This window comes from Opisthocomus hoazin, chromosome 6, assembly GCF_030867145.1.
Source record: "Opisthocomus hoazin isolate bOpiHoa1 chromosome 6, bOpiHoa1.hap1, whole genome shotgun sequence".
Lineage (NCBI taxonomy): Eukaryota > Metazoa > Chordata > Aves > Opisthocomiformes > Opisthocomidae > Opisthocomus > Opisthocomus hoazin.
The window spans coordinates 59,549,778-59,569,004 of NC_134419.1; the positions used below are offsets into that span (position 1 = coordinate 59,549,778).

The window sequence follows — 19,227 nt, forward strand, 5'->3', positions numbered from 1 at the left end:
ATTTTTGAAAAGGATGCAGAATTTTTCTAAGACTCCCAAGTCCTTTTTGCTACTATAGTTATGATGTAAACTGATCAACTCACCGAAGTGAGGAATGGGTTCATATACTAACTTCATATACATTCCCACATACTAACTTTATATGCTTTCCCACCCAGCACAGGCTGTTCTCACAGAGCTTATGTGCCACCACACAAAGAACTGTTTCTCATCGGAAAGAAAGTATGCAAAATAATAATTGCACAAGCTTATTTATACACATACTTTTTAATCTGGGGACTGCATAACTCTAAAATACTGTAACTGTGTGCTACTGTGTGCTTCACATGACTGCACAGTCTAGAAAACTGTCTGTGGGAGAGTCAAGTATATACCATTACGGTCAAAACCTACTCATTATTCCTAGTGAGAACCCATGCTGGTCTTCCGTTACAAGGTATCTTTATAGTTACTATGGAGGCTGAGAAAGAATCCAGAAACATAGGTAGACAGAAGAAACAATTTAATCTTTTTTTTAAGCAGGAAAATTCGTTCCTTAACTCTGAGGTAGTATCATGAACTCTAAGACCACATTTCTGTAGTGTTCCATTATCACAGACTGGAAGATACTGAATAAATTTTATATGCATTATGAATGATGGACTTCTGAAATATGGTCTTCTCTTAAAGTCTTACCCTTTTTGTTCCTACAGTGGAAGGTACTAAGGTCATCCAACAGATGCAGCTGCCTTTTTCAAGACTTCTCTTTCTATTCCTTTTACACAAAGCACAACCATCATCAAAAAACCTAGCTAGCTTTCATATCACAGATAAGCCCCATTTTCCCAGCATTCCCTGTCTTACAAGCCCTACACACTTTGCAGCTTGTTAAACACAAAATCATAGCAGAAAGCATGCCTGGGCAGCTGGCATCAGACAAGACTGAAAGGGCAAATACTGTTTGGCTGAAAACTTGAGTTCTCTTTCATCCTTCGCATTTGGCCCAATTTTGAATCTACTGGCGTTCAAGTCGCTCTTTACCACAGTGTGGGTGTCCCTAGCAGAGCTAAACTGCGCAGTCCAAGTTGATGACCAGGTTAAAGAAAGTAAAAGAAGCATTCACTTGCAATACAGTGCAAGATTTCTTTTTGATCACCTGATGAAATACAATCACACCAAAACAAGCAACCTCAGGAAACAGGAAAATGCAGAGTAATCAACCATAGCACATGGAAAACACTCTCCCACCAGCTTCAGATTCCAGTGTGGTCCAGGCTAGTAGGAGCTGACAGTACTATGGGTGAGGTGGAAAGATGACTTTGTTTCTAGTTCCATTCCAACTCCTACCAGTAATCATGTCCTTCTCCCATCTTCTGATTTCAGCACACAGTAAGTCACTGAATCTAAAGGAGAAGGTAAAGGGACAATTCAATATTCCTGGCCAGGAATCTGGTCCTTTCAAGCAAGTAGGATAATTCTGCTACAGGGACAGAAGTGGGTGGTTGGGTGGGTGTGATAGCACTCCAGCTCCATTTTGGCCTTAAAAAAAAGCAAATGTTCCTAAACTCCCACCCCCTTATTAAGCTTGTCTCTGTTAGCTGCAGATAACCAGATGCATTCAGGGAGACTAACACTTCAGCCTGTCAGTTCTAAGAAATCAGGATCTACTCATCAGTTAGCCCTATCTATGCCTGATGAGCTAAAAGCCTATCAAGACAAAAAGCTGATAGGGAAAATGCAATAACACAAAACATATTGTTATCAGTACCTCGGTCCCCAGCCACACATCTCCTCCCACATCTGCCAAAAGTATTCTCACAGCAGAGCAGGACTAGTTGAAGCTCATGGTCAGAAGGCCAGTGCAACAGTAACCTACACCATTCTCTGAAGCCACATACAATGACTATTCTAAAATCATGCCACAGGAGCAAATGAGCAAAAACGCTTCCACTGAGGCCATAGGAATAAAAGGATGTGAAAGCAGCATGGGCAATCCCAATCAGTGGCTTCTCTACATGTTTTATAAATCTAGGAGTATTTGTAAAGCACTGGAAAATAAACTTACTGCTTTGAAGTGGCTTATGTCAAACGCCAAGGAACAAACAAGTTTCGGCAGCATCATACAAAGTCGAATTTGGTCCCAGTTAAGAGTACAAATCACAGCTTGGCACTTCAGGCCTTCCCCCACAGTGACTGACCACCAAGACAGGACACAGACAACCAACAGCAATGTTGTATTAAACTTGAGATTTACTGTTTCATGTAGATGAAGGCACACGACCTTCATGAAAAAAGATTTTTAAAGAAGATTTATACTATTGCACAGGACTGAATTAAAAATACATTTTCAAAACAACACAGAAATCATGGCAGGGCCTTAATGGGCTGCCCTTGAAAGAAGGGTATTTTGTTAGTATTACCCACTCAGATTTTAGGAGATTTAATGGCCGCATGGCTCTAAAGAGAGAGTACAGCTTAACAAACATCCACCTCAAACATACCAATCCTCAGAGGATAGTGTGGCTTCACCAACAGTAGCAGGCTTATCCAAATGTGCAAAGCTCACAGAGTCAGACTTTGTTCTTTCAAGCCTGAACACAATACGCTAGCTGAAGTACTCACTGTTTGTAGAAGCTCTGCCGAAGAAGATAAATACAATTTCACTTCAGTGAATGAGGTGACTGGATTTATGCCAGGACCTAGGACAAATGTTTTTTGATAACCCCCAATGTAAGCCTCAAACCATTTCAAAATTCAGGAGTATTTTCCTGAGCCTGTCTCTAGAAGGACAAGAAAGATACCTGCATCAGGTGCCACTCTGAGAATCTGGGCATAATCAACTCAAGAAGTGACTGAAATACTAGATACACCTTTACCTGACCTTCCCCACTCCTGACATCTCTCCTGAAATGGAAAATTCATTTAGTGTTCATCCCTCTTTCTAATATAACTGTTATTGATATTACCTCAGATCAGTGCGCTTTTCGTATAGCTTTATTTTTATATTGCATTCTTTAACTGCACGAAGCTTAGGTATATTGATAAACTTGGCCCTGATACAACTGTGCTGCCTCATATTCACCAGATTTCCACCAATATGTTTATTTTGCCTTTGTCTCAAAACCAAATGCATGTGCTAACTTGCTATAATTTTTATAATATACTTTAAGTGTAGTTCACTTTAAGGGTGAACTTTGAGTTTTCCAAAGTTCTGCACAAGAAATAACTTAATTTTTGTCCTGTTTTCTCAGGACTCCATCTTCAGAGGATTCTTGATTACCAAAAATTATTTTCTTCTGTCAAAATTTAAAAAGTGTCAGAGTTCATTTTACAAACTGCAGGCACATTAATGTTTTTGAATGCTGTTCTTAAACGAAATCACTTTCTACCAAGAAAAGCTACACTTGTCTTTGGGATTGGTGTTCCCTGGAGGTCTCTCCCTACCTGTTATTCTGTGGTAGAAGGTACAGCGAAACTCCGTTGCCCCACTGTTTTCCTCAGTGCCATTCCACACAAACATTGCTAACATGTTACCTGGTCTTAGGCCTCCTGAATCCAAACGACAAAGTTTCCCCAAAGCAAACAGGACGCCGAGGGCTGCTCCCAACAGGTAAACCCGTGCAGGAGCCACCTTGGGAATAACTGACAATCCATATGGAGACAGGAGAATTACAGCAGCCTTACATGGGTCAGATCCAGCCTCTTCTAGACTGCCAGGAGCTCGACCCTTCAGGAAGCATTCGAGTCGCCCAGGACATGGAACAGACGAGGAACGACTCTATCAGCTAATCCTACTGCAACTTTAACAACCTTTCAGAAAAACAAAAAAAAACAACCACTCCCTCGCCCTCCAAACTTCACCTGTTACTGGAGAAAAAGAAGAAACAATGAACTGCGTTTTACGATCACACCCAGAGATAGTTTTGAGGGCTCGTTTTTGCTTTGTTTTCAAACGAACCACGAAAGAAGCGACGGCACCTTCCGCAGGGCCGGACACCGAGCACCGAAGGCAGGTTCAAGCGGCCTCACTGCCCGTCCCGCTCCGTCCCGTCCAAGCAGCAGGCGGTTCCGCCCCCCGGCCCCAGCAGCCGTCCCCCGGCCGGAGCCGCGCCGCGGGGACGGGAGGCACCGGGGGAAGGAGCGGGGCCGCCGCCTCAGTTTCCCTGCACATTTGGCGGGGCAGCGCGTTACCTCCGGGCTCCTCGCCGCAGCCTTTGCAGCAGCACAGCCCCATGGCAGGGAAGAGCGTCCCTCGCAGCCCCGGCGAGCCCGCTGCCCGCCGGGCGGGGCCGCCTCCCGCATCCCGGGCAGCGGGGGCTGCCGGGCCCGGGCTCCCGACGGGCTACGCAGGGGGCAGCTGCAGACTGCTGCCCTGGGGCTCCCCGCCTTTGCCGTCCGTACTTCTAGCCGGCCTTGGGGCAGACCTCAGCGCCTCACAGCTCTCTTTGCCTGTTAAACTTCACCGGCTCATTAATTATACTGGCCCCTCTGAAGGGCCCAGAGCCGCCAGAAGCTGCTTCATGAGAATGGCACATGCTTGCTCTCAGATGGCCGGAGGGCAGCAGACACGAAAAGTAAACCTTCAGCATGCATAGAAAGATACTAGCGAGGCCATTTCACCTCTTGCAAAATTATGTCAGCACAGGACAGTGTCATATCATATGCTCCCCCAGCCCCAAGAGTAAACACTTGACCGTGTATCTGGGAGTCTCTGCAGAGATTGTAAGTACCGAGAGTTACAGGGACCTTGCATTCTTGCAAAGGTCAGCACTGCTCTAGCAATATTCAGAAGGCTTGTTTAAACACTTACTTTTAATTGCATTAACCTAACTAAATCACTAGCCACAAAGACAAGATAAGAGTTTTATTTTGGGGTAAGGAAAGAACAACTTCCCGGGAACAGATGTTTGCTGGTTCTCTGATCATTCAGTGTTTGTTTTCTAAACCCCTCAGCACTTCAACCAGCAGGGACCCTGCTTATTGAAGACCCATTGCCCAGAAGCAGCAATGCCCTAAGCATTGCAGCAGTCACATAGCTTTGTTTTATACAGCAACTCACAGGCAAATGGGGTGCCTTTGCAAAGCTTGGAACAAATGTTAAGAGTTAGATGTCACAAGCAAGAGACCAAATGATAAAGTCTTTTGCAGGTTTGGCATGGCAGAAGAGAATGCTCTTTGACAGCAGTGTGCAATGCACAAAATAGATCAGAATGCAGGTGGGGTAGAGAGATACACACAGAGAAGTTTGGGGGGTGGGGGTGGTAACAAAGGAGCTGTATCTTTAAATATAGTTCAAATACCAGAAACAGCCTGAACCTGAGACCTGATAAGAATCTGCAGGACCTGTTCCCATACATATCCCAGCCTCTTGAGATCAAACCAGTTCTTCAGACTGGACTTTCATGATAGAAACTGAATAAAACAAAGGATAGATGCCTACTGGGTCTCCCATCATCTAAAAAATGAACCTACAACTATATGCTACAGAGAGGTCCTCCTGCAGAGTATTCAGCTGTTACTGTACACTTGAGTCATCCCAGATTATGAGCATTCATTAGTTAGCACAAAAGAACACACTAAAAGAAAACCAAATCCCACACAGGATGGAAGACGGACAGGGCAGGAAAACTTTCCCATCACCACCAAACATGCTAGAAGAAAGTGAAGGTATTCTTGCAGGAGAGCTGAAGGAAATCCAGTATTCTGGCTTTGCTGGTACCAATTCTCTCCTCTTGGAGAGAGGCATGAGAACTAAATTGTTTTGATGAGCCTCTAAATTTGTCAAACAATGCTAACAGCTGCTTTGAAATCCATCTCCTGTGCAAAGCGCTACCTTCTCTATGTAAAACAGCAGATACTTCTCTTTCTTCTCGGCTAGAAGGTGTTCTGATCTCAGAGAAGAGGCACAGAAACCACCTGCTTCAAGTGGCTGGACGCTCCCCTGGCAACACTTCTGCATTTCACACAAAGCAAACTCCAGAAAGCTGCCTGGCAGGGGTAAGATTTCCAAGTTCTGGAAAACTAACACAAAGTGTTTACTAATGACACTGTCAGATCAGTGGTACATAAAGCGAAAGAACCCCACTCTCCAGCTGTTCCAACCTTTCAGCCAAGCCAGCTCCATGGGGATTGTTACTAGATGCTACATGTCAGAGGACCTCCACAGACTACCTAAGCGTTGCTGAAATTTGAGCATTTAAGAAGTTTTAGGACTACATCTAGTGTGCATTTAGTACATCACCTCACATTGACACATAGAGGCTGCTGTAGGGTTAAACACACACGCTTCTTTTAAACAATCAAGATGACAGCTTCAGTAAAGCGTGTAATTAATTTTTGCATTTCATTTATTTAAACATTAGAATTCCAAACTCCCTTTATTTTCACAAAATATTTGGAAAACTGACAAAAATTTTGTCTTCCCTTTTGATTATGTTACATTACACAAGGTAACTAAATGGTCCCGAATGAAAATAGCTGAGATTTATTTACCGCAATAACCATCACCATGTACTTAAGAGAATACACTTCAGATGCATTCATCGCAAGAGGGAGGCAAAGCCTTTAATGTCCTTACCACATGGACGTGACACTATCTGAAAGCATCACTACATAAAATGGAGTTAAAGAACACTTAGTCCTTCCCTAACTTTTGCTCTCGATGGCAATAATAATTACAGTAAAGTTCCACAATAAAACAAGCTAATATTGACCACTTTCAGAAAGCCATTCAAAGTGTGCATATTCATGAACCATCCACTCTTTCAGTTTCACAGAAAAATAAAAATTTCATCCAAAACAAAGCAGTTCTTCAACATTGGTTCATTAAAAAAAGAATGATTTATTTAAAAGAAGTCTTCACTGTATTGGTGATTTTGATATATGTGTCAGTTTTGAGAGTGAAAGACTTAGGAGTATACTCAGGAAACACAAAGCCCTGGAAAAAAAATAATCTCTCTGTAGCTAAAGAGTTGTTCATTGACAATTCCACCAAAGAAGTGGGAGTAAGAATATTGGGAAAATCTCACCAATTAGATGTATGAGATTAAGTACAGAGACCTAATCTCTAGTAAACTAAAATACTATAACCACTATCACTTTCACAAAACCTTTTACGACCTCAAAAATCCGTATCAGCAACATAAGCTAGGACATACATGCTGGACATACCTTCAGTGCACTTCATTCGGCATTTTGGCTTTAAAGGGCACACATTTTGTGTCTTAAAACTTAAGCCAATACATGCCTGTTGTCAAACACTGTGGCAGTCCAAATACTGCCAGACAGAAGCAGCTAGCAGAGTACATCCATACAAACCAGATACCGGTGAGAGGGCAGGGGTGAGGGGTGTGCCACATGGTGAAGGAAGGAAAAAAAAAAAGGCATTGAGAGATAGGTGGCAGGAGATGCAGAAGCCAGGTCTGTCATTCCATGGAAATTCAAAATTCTTTAATGGCTAAGCATAATTTAGTTTCTTTTTTGAATGCAGTCAGGCCCAGGCAGATCATCTCAGAAGTCAGCTAACGCAGGTAAGAGTGCAGAACTGCCACCCAGATCTTTTGCCTAAATATGAAGGCAACCCTAGAAACTCTCAGCCTAGACCCTAACATGTTGGTTGTCTGATACAAATACAAACTCGGCTCCTGAAGAGTTTGAAGGCTCAACACCAGACAATCACAGAGATAGCCAAACCTGAGTCAAACAAACTGAGATTTTGTAAATTTTTTTAATATTTAATATAAATGTAATTATGTTTACACACTCTGAAAACTCCAAGTAGGCCTTAGCCTACTCCTACAATAAGAAATGTAGATATGCTTGCTCTTTTCCAGTAAGAAAACCTGCTTAATCTGCAGTAAGATTCTTTTGAGACAAGTTTCTGTTAATATACATAACTCGTTCTGTACAGCAGGCGCTGCTTAAAGTGGGATTTCTGTAATTCATAACAATTTGACCTTTCAGATCTCTAGTTAACCATGCACGTTGTCTCCTTAAATGGCACATAGTAACTTTAGACTAAGGTTTACAAAATTAAGAGCCCAGACTTCAATGTCTAAATCTTGATTTCAAGTGCTAAGCAATTAAGTAAATCTTTCAAAACACCAAGTACTTAACAGGTCCCTATGAAATGAGCTGGTGCGGACTGCGTGTGCTAAGTTTTCCCAAATGACCAATATACTTTGCACATTTTTTTCTCCAGCCATAGCTCTCAGCTTCACCATCTGAAATTCTGGATTTGAAGTTTACACTCTCTCCCGTTTCTTAAGAAATATGATAACGTATTGGCTGCCACTGAAAAGGAAAGTTGGCTGCTAAAACACTGATGTGCGAATAATGAACTTTCCTATTTAAGGACCAGGTTGAAGATGTGGAAACCAGAAGTAAAGATTTCAGTTTTAGTTAAGCCAACCACGTATAGTCGGGGGGAAAAATATTAAAAATTGCAAGAGAGTAGAGGAATATGCTTCTCTGTTTCAATGATTCATTCCAGACGTGACAGCTCACTAATGGCTGAAGGTATTTATTTTTCATTCCCTTGTTGCAGACAAATAGTTTTTGTGATTCCCAGATGTGTCAGAGTTGCATCTCTAGAGCTAGGCAAATGTTGCTTTTCAATCTTTCAAACACAAGGCAAGGATTACCGAGTTTTGTGGGTTTTTTTCCTCAAATCCCTGCCTCCAAAAGGCATGAACTGATCTAAAGAATGCAAATGTTGGCAACACCTTGAATCACTAATACAAAAAAAAGGTGAGCTATGCTTCATATAGAATGGAGTCAGCACAAAGCAGATGCACTTGTGAAAGGCTGACAATTTATATTAATACTCCTGTTCAAAATCCAGAAGAATGTGTTAACTTTTTCAAGTTTAGCCAATAAAAGTCTGTTTTGTCTGACCTGCCAAGTTATTTGTGCTATAAGCTTCTCCATATCGTTCAAAGATCTACAAGTCAAGGAACTGGTAAGCTATAGACTTCCTCTTCAAAAGTTAGAGTCTTTCTAAAATGGGAAGTTTGAGTTTTTTTATAAGAAGTCAGATTCAACCTGGATTATTACCTTACTTGATTACCAAAAAACATGATGAAGCTCAAGTAGAAGTGACTTGTCAGGCCGCCAAAGTGGGAACACCCTGAGTCTCCAGAGAATTCCTAATAGCCGTTGGATTTCAGGAAGAAAAAAGAATATTTTGGCAATGTAATAACACAGGTAAAAGAGTACATTACAGTCAGTCTTAGTTCATATATCTCTAAATACTGTAACTTGAAGACCTCCTTCATCTCTTAGAAGAGCCTAAAACTAGACTGAGTTTTCTGATATACTGTTTATTACTAAAGTGACATGCTATCTCCTCCAAGACATCTCTCCTGTAAGATCAGACAAGTCTAAGCCATCCTCCCTTTCCAACACCCTGTCTCATCCCCTTCCCATCCCCTGCCTCAAAAAGCCCGACCCTCCAAATACACATTTCTAATGCTTTTAATATAAACTGTGAAGGAAATGTTTCTGCTAACTTCAGTTCTCCAGAGTGGTAAGACACTGAAAAATAACCTGCAGAGAGAAGAATCAGACCTTCACAGTTTAAAGGAACAATTTATAGTTCATCTATTCCTCGTGGAAGACATTGGCACATAAGAACATGAGTTGGATGTAGATATGTCACTAGGGGTTGTTCAGCCTGAAGACAAGAAGGTTTCAGGGAGACCTTACTGCAACCTTTCAGTAATTCAAGGGAGCTTAGAAGAAAGACGGGGACAAACTTTTGAGCAAGGCCTGTTGTGATAGGACAAGGGGTAATGGTTTTGAACTAAAAGAGGGTAGGTTTAGACTAGATAAAAGGAAGAAATTTTTTTTACAGTGAGTGTGGTGAAATGCTGGAACAGATTGCCTAGAGAGGTGGTAGATGCTCTATCCCTGGAAACTTCCAAGGTCAGGCTGGACGGGGCTCTGAGCAATCTGATCTACTTGAAGATGTCCCTGCTCATTGCAGGAGAGTTGGACTAGATGCCTTTTAAAGGTTCCTTCCAATCAAACTATGATTCTATGACAAGTGTTTGAGAGATAGGTACTGCATGGAATTACACGTTTTGTATTCACAAATTGCCTTTTCCCAAGCAATACAACAACACATTCCCATTAGCCAGGCTAGGCTTATAATAGGGCACAGTTCTGTTAAGAAAGAGCTTATGGGCTTAACAAAAAAGAAGCATTTTAAAACACAAGATCAAAAGCCACCTAACTCTTTGGTCAGGAACAGTATTTCAGAACATACAACCTTGTCCTATTAAACAGTTTCTAGTCCAGAAAGAGAGTCACAAGATACTGTATTTATGAAAAGTTATTCTGATTTGACTAGATCTATTCCTTCCTCTTGTCCCTCCAATCACTGTAATTCCTAGAGAATTTCAGCATCTGAAGTCATTTTTGCACTGTCATTTTGGCATTTTTTCCATAGCACTGACCATATTTTAAAAGAGATTCCCAGAAGCCCACCTTCCTTATTCCTTCCATTCAGATAATGACTCTGCAACCTAAAGCACTTGTTGAAATGAAAAAGGGATCCCATGAATTCGGATGGGCCATCTGTTGTATAGCAAAATCTCACAGCTTCCTAAGGAAATTCAAAACAGAAGAATTTTAGGTGCAAGCACAAACAAATAAAGAAAGCTTGGTAATAAATTCCAATATACCTTTAGCCACACCATGCTAGAGAGTAAATCCCCAGGTCTTTGCTTCGGGGGCATTAACAAGCTCTTAAGATTCTGGCACTGAAGTACTGAGGAAGCACTAAAAATCCCTGAACAGTCAGACTTACCCATGGGCAAAGTTTGTTTATAATGAATCTCTTGCACCAGGTTCTGGAAAAGATGATATCTTTACTGTTCCATTTTTGTTGGTAGAAAGGCAGTACGTGCCATGATTAAAGGAGAATGTAGGACAGCTCTTACTGCTGTGCTTTCATTTCTTTCAGCAGCAGGTACAGACACTGGCTAGCGTCAGCAACTCCTACCTCATGCCACACACCATTTCTCATTGGTGGCCAAGCATCTATAGCTGCTCTTGCACAGTTCACACTGACTTACAGCCCAAAAGGGAAGATTAGCTAAGCACAGAGATGATAAGAAACACAATTTTGCTGCAAATATCTGAAAGCATCTTCCTCCCCACGAGCACTTTAAACTGCTGTAAACACAATAACCCTTTCCTAACAGATCCCAGTGTACACAAAGAGCCAACAGCTGACTATTAACATATGTAAGTTTTTACACTTACTAACTTCAAGAACCATTGCTTCTAGAAGAGAAAGGAGGATCCACATTGTCTCACTAATTGCAGAATCATAAGATAGTGGCATGAAAGTCTGAGATGGATAGAAAATATCTGGACTCCTACAGCCTGGGATGCCTTGGTGGAGGTGGTTAAGGAACAACTCCTTATGTGTAGCTCAATTGTATTTTCATCAAAGTTACTGAGACCAAAGCAGAACCCTGTGATGTTAGCATTAGAACTTTCTAAGAGAAAATAGCTGTGACCTCAATGCACTACTAGGGGAGGACACTGAATTCCCTCTCGCTGCTCCTCCCCAGTCCTTATGTATTCCTTGTTCAGTAAGACAGTGACCCTACAGATCCACAGCCATGTTTATAACACCTTCCACAGACCCCCACCAGCTTCAGAACAGAGGCTCAAGAGGGAATATTTCTCTTGCCAAGCATGATCATAGCCACAATATTTCCATTTGCACTAACTTTCTCTATTCTCTGCTGTTTTGTTTGGGTCAGAGCTAACTAAAGGTGGGATGTGTCCTTTCATGTTCTGCAGTATCAGCCACACATGACACTGATGATCCATATTCAATACCTATAAGGACACAGGGACAGAAATAAGCTGCTGAACTCTGGTCTATCCACTCAAAACAGACCACAGGAAATTTAGTCTGAATTTTCTGGAAATGATCTTCCGCTGAACTCTCCCAGAAGGCATGACACTCTGATTCCTATGCAAACTACATGGTCTCAAAGCAGAGCCTTTATGACCTCTGTGGAGTGGGAGGATTCTCGCACCAGCATAGCTAGAAGGCTGCTAATCTTCGCAGACACCTGTATTAGTGTTAAGAAAAGCAATCTTTCTACGCGTTACTACAGTATACCTGTACAGGCTTTCTTTTGATATAATTATACCAGCATAGCATTCCTAATGTAGACAGAGCTCTTCACCTCTCCAGTCAGAAGCTGCCAGTGTGCTGATAAATCCTCCTATTAAAATCCACAACTCCAAATCCAGGGAAGCAACACAGTTTGTACAATTGTCCTTCAATGCAAATAATACACGGTTGGTAACAACAGTCTTTCGTCATGGCTTCGCAGACACTCCCTTTTAACACCTTATGCTTCTGAATTCATAGATCTTTTCTTTTTTATCTCAAATTCCTCCTGCCCCCTCCCCCAAGTTTTCATGAGTGTCAGACAGCTGGTGATTTAAAGCAAACTTCAGAACTAACAACAACGCTTCATGAGTTCAGCATGATACATAGCATCTTTGGTGCTACGTGGAGGCATGGATATCAACATCTTCTTAACTGGACTTCAATTAGACAGGCAATGGTTTATAGATGTAGAATACACTGCCTAACCCTGCACTTACAAATACATCTATATCCTCTGAGATTCAAAGTCAGACTTTGAAAGAATGTGTATGCACTGGGCTGCACACCTGCCAGAACAGAGATGGAAGGCACAAACTTGGATAAAGTAAACATTTAGTGTCTGTTGAAAGGAAGAGTTCTACAATTATAAATGACCTGAACTTTGTCTTCCCAATGGAAGAAATCGCATCCATTTCAGTTAGAGTGCTTGAAGAAAATTAGGAAGATTAAGCTTATCAGAATGTGCTGCACTAAACAGAACATAGTCGTGATGCGAGCTGCCTCACTGGTTTTATACAACAGTCCTTTGCGCAGAGCTGCTGTGATGAATACTGTGGAGATGCTGTGAAGCTTAAAGTAAACTTACAAGAATAAAGTTGTAATACCACTAAACTCAACACAGATTAACCACACTTCAGTAAATATTCTCAGCACTCATTATGTTGAGGTCCTCTTAAAATCTTTTTGAAAACAACATTGAAAACATTGGTGCAAAATATAGCTTTTTCAGGCACTTGTAGTCATAAACATTGCTTTTCTAGATCTGGTATTTTACACCTGTTTAGAAACAGACTGCTAAAATAATAAAAGCAATGGAATTGCAATTGCCGTTAGTATAAACACAGAACTTGAGTTCTTTACTGCCATAGCTCAGGTCTATTAGTGCAGTTCAATATAAAATATAAAACGGCATGACATCCTCTGCACACCTAGGCATACTCATGCACGCCCTATATGGAAGCTATACCTAGGTAAGTAGCACAGGGAGTCAAAACTATTCCTAGAAAAAAAAAATCATCAGAAAAGTGAAACACAGTCAGTCACGGTGGTTAATAACTAGTTCTCAGTCAAAACTGTCATGATACCTCTCCTTTAAGCCAAAAAAACGTTTAGCCAGATCAACAAGATCTGTTCAAGCTACTCGAACTCAGTGGAATTAACTTCTCTCCAGAGCACAAAGCTATCAGAAAAGAGGACTTTCTTCCAGTGTCCTGAAATGTGTACAAACCAATATCCAAGCATCTACAGGATGTTATCTGTCAGAAGAGCTTGTACCATGAAAAAATCCCACACATTCTGGACATGCCAAAGATTCCACATCCATCCCTTGGTTAATAAATTTCTTTGAACAACAGAAACTGATAGAAAAAAACTGATATTGTTATAATTTATTAATTTTAAACCATACAAAATTAATTCCTTAGCTTGCCACTCTACAGGGACACTCAGAAGTAATGAAATCACAGGTTTCATTTTTTATGTGATTAATGTCAGTATTTCTCTTGGCTGCACCAGGGAAGCTAAACTGTACTGATTGTTTCATGTTTTTCATGGTACACTAGTTCTTCAGAGCCCGCATTTTCAACAATTCAGATGCCAGACCAATTTGCTTCCCTGTGGTAACCTGCATCTTTTAAAACTCATTCAGAAACAGCAAGTCCAAGAGGGTCCTGTGTGATGATCTAGTCTAAGTTCCTGCATAATGCAAGAGAATCTAACAAGTGCACAGTCAGGGATATATTTTGTGAGCAACCAAGCTGATAGGACCCTACCCAGGGATAAGGCTAAGTACAGGCATGTGTGTAGGATAAGAACCTGAAAATCATCAAAAAGCAGCATGTAAGTGACTTCATCACCTCAGCCTTCCTCCCCCAATCATCACACAAAATCAGTACTTTGGAAATACTTAAAGTAGCATAGGAGGGCTAAAGAAAGCTTTTACAAAGTAACATTAAGTTCCTGTTACTTTATACATGATGACTTATTTAACAAAGTATAAATCGTAAGTATTATGCCCTATGCAATACATCTTTCCCCCATATTCCCTTCTTGCCCTTATGAAGTTCCGAAAGCCTAGTGCAAGCTGCTGCTCACCGATAGCGGGCTAGTTATCCCTAAAGCATTTCAGACAAACACAGAATGGGTTCTGCCTGTGAACCCTCACAGCTGTTTGACAGTGGGCCAGCTGTATTAGCACATCATTCAAAGACATTCATAAAAATCCCAGATAGCAGTTTCCTAATTAGATTTACTTGTGGATGCAGGAGCAGCACATTATCACGTTCACTGTCCCTTCCCCCACACACTTGTGTGGGCTGTGTGAAAAAGAAATGTGTGGGCTGTGTGAAAAGGAAATGTGTGTTATTTTTCTTACCTTTGCTCCCCAGAACAACTTCCAGCTGGTATTTTCAAGTCAGCATATTATACTGCGCAGTTACCCTACCAGCACCAACAGGTACCTCAATAGCATCAGCAGTGCTGCCTTACAGGTTTGTCAGTATATACTGTGGTTTTGGATGATGGTTCCCTCTCTCCCTATCAGATAAGGAGATAAGGGGTTTTAAAAATTGTGTCAGAATTCCCTTCTGGAGCAGTCTAGGCAGTGAATATTTCAGTTTCTTTCACTTATGTGCCATCCTGTGTTGGTTTGGAGATCAATCCTGCGTCTTACACTCTTTTCAGTGACTGCAATGTGACTGGTGCAGTTTCAGAGCATGGGCCTCTACATTCTGCATAGCCTGCACCTGCTGCACACACTACAGAAATCAAATCCACAGCATCTCAAAGCAGGTAGGAAGTCAGGCTACCCAAAAGTCATTAAATGCTGGAGATGTTACAGCAGTTCTCCAATGACAACAGCAGGAGCATGGCAGGTACACAAAAAATTCAGTTACTGCTCCCTGTCCACAAAAATTCACATTTAGAAACAAAGAGATGTTTTATTTGTTCTTGCTATTATAAAGCAAGAACTCTGCAAGCAGATACATGCATGCACTGACAGGTTCAGGATCCACAGAGCACTAAAAAAATTAACCACCTGAACAAAGAATCATCATTCATACATCCAAAATTCAGCAAGTATCTTCTAGTATCAGAGCTAAAGAAAATGCACTCAGCAGACATGCTGAACCTTAAAAAGCTGCAGTACAGAAATTAAGAGGAAAGCAGTCCCTGTGAACACTGAAGGAAAAGAGTGAGCAAACCTGACTGTCTCCAGCTCACACAATGAATACAACCCTGCAACTTCATCTGAAATGCATTATATTTGTAATTTAACAAGACCGTGCCAGACCAGCTAGGGACAAGAATTAACCCGCCGAACCGCACAAGGCAAATCAGATGAACTTCAAATAAAGGGCCCAGTCTCACAAGACTTGGAGATCAACTCACCTCAGTAAGACTACTGAGCTGGTGAAACATATGTGAAACAGGCATCTAAAGCAGTAACCTTCCTTTTAGCTTAATGTTTGCTTGCTTCATGCTGATGTTGACCTCTAATACTTATTTTTACTACTGCTCAAATTTGCTGTGTGCTATGAACTACATTGCCATATATCATGTGTCTAATTTTATTTTATGTCATCGTGCTAACCTACTAAACTACAGTACTTTTTCAGCCTCAGTGATCCCAAACATTACATAAATCTTGTGGAAGATTCACGCATCCGTACTGCAAATGGGAACAGACCTGCTTCTGGGGCTGAACAAAGCTTAACCTGCAAGAGCAGCGCCAGAGCACACAAGCTGCAAGACAGCACTGAAGACTTGATTTTTGACAAATTGGGAAGAAATATATAGAAGGTACTATACAACCAATCCCACTGACAGATAGATAAGTGTATCTTTATGGAACAAAGCTGTTCTTGCACAGAAACGCTTAAAGAAAACCTCTACTAACCACACATGCCTTAGGTCTTAGTATATTATCCTTAAGGCAGAACACTCAATAGCAGAGCTTACTCTGGAACGTCTCAGCAGGAAAAGTTCAAAATCTTACCTAATTCGCACTAAACAGCCAACCTGATGGGATCAAATGATGCCTTCTGCATTCCAGCAACAACAAGACATCATCTTACAGAGCCTTATTTCTATACCCAAAGGGCAGCCTACAAAAGATATGCAGACATATTTGACTTCAAGGAATGTAATGGGTTAAGGAAAACTGTTCAAGAACAATCAGAGACCATGTCTTAATGATCTGCATTAGCAGAAAAAGCTATTCACAAAACTCCTTAAGCCTCATGCTGCTTTCCCAGCAGGCCTCATGCTTTTGCAATTGAAGTTGTAAAAGCCACCATTCTTGTTGAAAGAGCGCATGCATTCAAGACAGTTAGGTGCTACTGATCAGGGATCAGATGCAGAGCTTCTCCTGGAGATGCCAGTTTCAGGATAGCAGAACATGTATGCTGTCACAGCCTGTTTCCAGGACTACTTTCAACTGCCCAGGGCCCCAGAGCACTGGAGGATGTAAACAGAGTAACTTCAAGTAAATCAAACACTTCTAGTGAAACAAAGGCAAGATCTTGTTTATTTTATGAAGCAGGATCTTTGCTTGCCAAATGCAAAAGTAAGCCTTGGGCATTACACATGCTAGTGAAAAAAAACAAAGCAAAAAGCAATTTACAGGCTGCAGGTACCTCCAGATGCCCTTCAAGATATTTTAAGTTGATAACATAGGGTGAGCAAAAACGTTCTTAACCATAAGAGACCCTCATAGCCCTCAGGGCGGGAAGTGGAGCCTAATAATCTTTCTGTACGAAAGTCTGGATACAGTCTGATGACCTTCACCAGCAATGAGTCATCACCTTAAGCAGGCAATAGTGTACTGGTTAAGGTGTAGGGATACACCACCGGACTGAACACAACACTGTTGAAATTAAGTAAGGTTACACGAATTCAGAGTGTAAAGTTCAGTCCCTTTTTTCATGTTATCTTTTCGGAAATATTGGATGATATAGTACAGTCAAGTATTCAGGGAAAGCATGGATCAGGGCATCAGTAAGCAGAGATGCCTTGCTTGTAGAAGATTTGAGTTGTTAGTGTCTAATAACTGCATGAGGGAAACCAGGGCCTCCATTAACTTACTCAAATTATAGTTGTTCAACTCAAATCCTTTTATAAAAGAAGCCTAGAAATACTGATAACTGATTGATACTTCCCGTTGATGTGAAATGAAGTTGTCAAGGTCTGGACAGGCCACAAAAACTATTGTTTCAGTTAGGTACAAGAATTTCAGAAGAATTTGGAACGTAGTTACTCCGAAAAAGACAATTAGTATCTTTTCATCTTTCCAGTAGATCTCTAAGTAGCAATGCAGTGGGAAGTTTGATCAAACTCCTTCACCCCCACACCCAGACAGAAGAGGCAAATGCCAATTCATTGAAACTGGAAAAATCTGAAGACATATTTTTTGAAAAATAAGTTTATCAGGCTCAGAATGGGGGAGGGGGAAAACAGTCACACAGATGCCACAAAATATCCAGTAAACCCTGGGTCAGCATGTTAACCTGAAACAGTGGAAATCTAGGTTAAAGCAGTTTCCCCACAGAGTCATTACTGTTCACGACTATATAGAAAGTGCTTTGCTTTTCCATAACAAATAAAACTTGTTTTCATCTTAAAATTAATTGGGAAAACAATCTGAACTTGAATGGTTTCAAAGACTGTTGATTTTGGCATCTGTAAGCATTCAGTTCCTTGTACCTTGTGGATTCAGACAAAGATGCTCATGGCAGGGCAAACGTACAGAGATGCATGCAATACCATATTCTGTCTACTGACCACGGTATTAGCTTCACAGGCTGGGCAGTAACATTGTTAGGGAACTCTTCCTTGTTGATTTGCTTTTGAGAAGACACCGATGAACAACGAAGAGTAGCTGATTTAATCTTAGAGGATGAGCTAACATTCAAGTGATTCAAGACCTATGCCGGTAAGTGACAAGAAGCATCCAAGCGCAAGGTGGGAAGAACCAGCACCATCTAGTGCTCAGGAGCAGACAGAGCAAGCAGAACATTCAGAAGAATGTATCAACAATTTTTAGGCGTGGAAGTGTAGGATACACACTTCCAAGGAGACTCAGGCTGCACTCATCTCGCATGTAAAAAGAGATTCTGCAGCTGGCAAAAGCCAAACAGATGTCCCTGTCACTATCTTAGTGCTAAGACTTTATTACCTTGATCGTCTGCAACTAAAGCTACAGCATAAAGAACAATTTCCAGACTTGGTGACTGCAAAGAAGGAGTGCTATTTTATCATTCTGGGCACTCGTTTGGAAAGACTGTTCAAAGAAGACATTTTAGGTTTCTCCCTCCTTAATAAATCAAAGTGTACCTCATGTTCCAAAAGACAGTTATCACTTCTAGTGACCTACAAATATTTGCATGTCCTCAGCTGCACTGCAGATATCTAGAAGCATTAAACACTGGGCAGACAGTGCCCTCCACTGCAAAACCAAGAACATCAATCTTCTCCTGCAGCTCAGTGCAATGCCATAGACACGGTCTGATGTCCACAGCTCACACTTGCTAAATGTTTCCACAGTCCACTGCTGAAACTACACTGTCTCATTTTTTCAGTAGGACCCAGAACTACTTTATTTGCTGCCATTTCTCAAGTCAATATGCTGAGTGCCAAATCCCAGAAACTAAATAAAGTCTTCAAATATGAACATCAACACGTATCCAGATACGCAGTCAGTCAGCAGCTGTAAGCTCCAGGAGAAAATTTAATTACCAGCAACAAACTCAGTTTTCTGCTGGCACTTAGAATTGCAATTTGTATTGAATAATAGAGAACACTGAAAGATTTTTAATGTCTGAATTTCT

General features: G+C 41.2%; 1 protein-coding gene across 4 annotated transcripts in view; it reads right to left on the reverse strand.

Moving 5' to 3' along the window:
- Positions 1–19,227, reverse strand: part of ARHGAP22 (Rho GTPase activating protein 22) — a 170,211-nt gene that overhangs the window by 107,626 nt on the left and 43,358 nt on the right. The gene's annotated exons all lie outside the window — the stretch shown is intronic.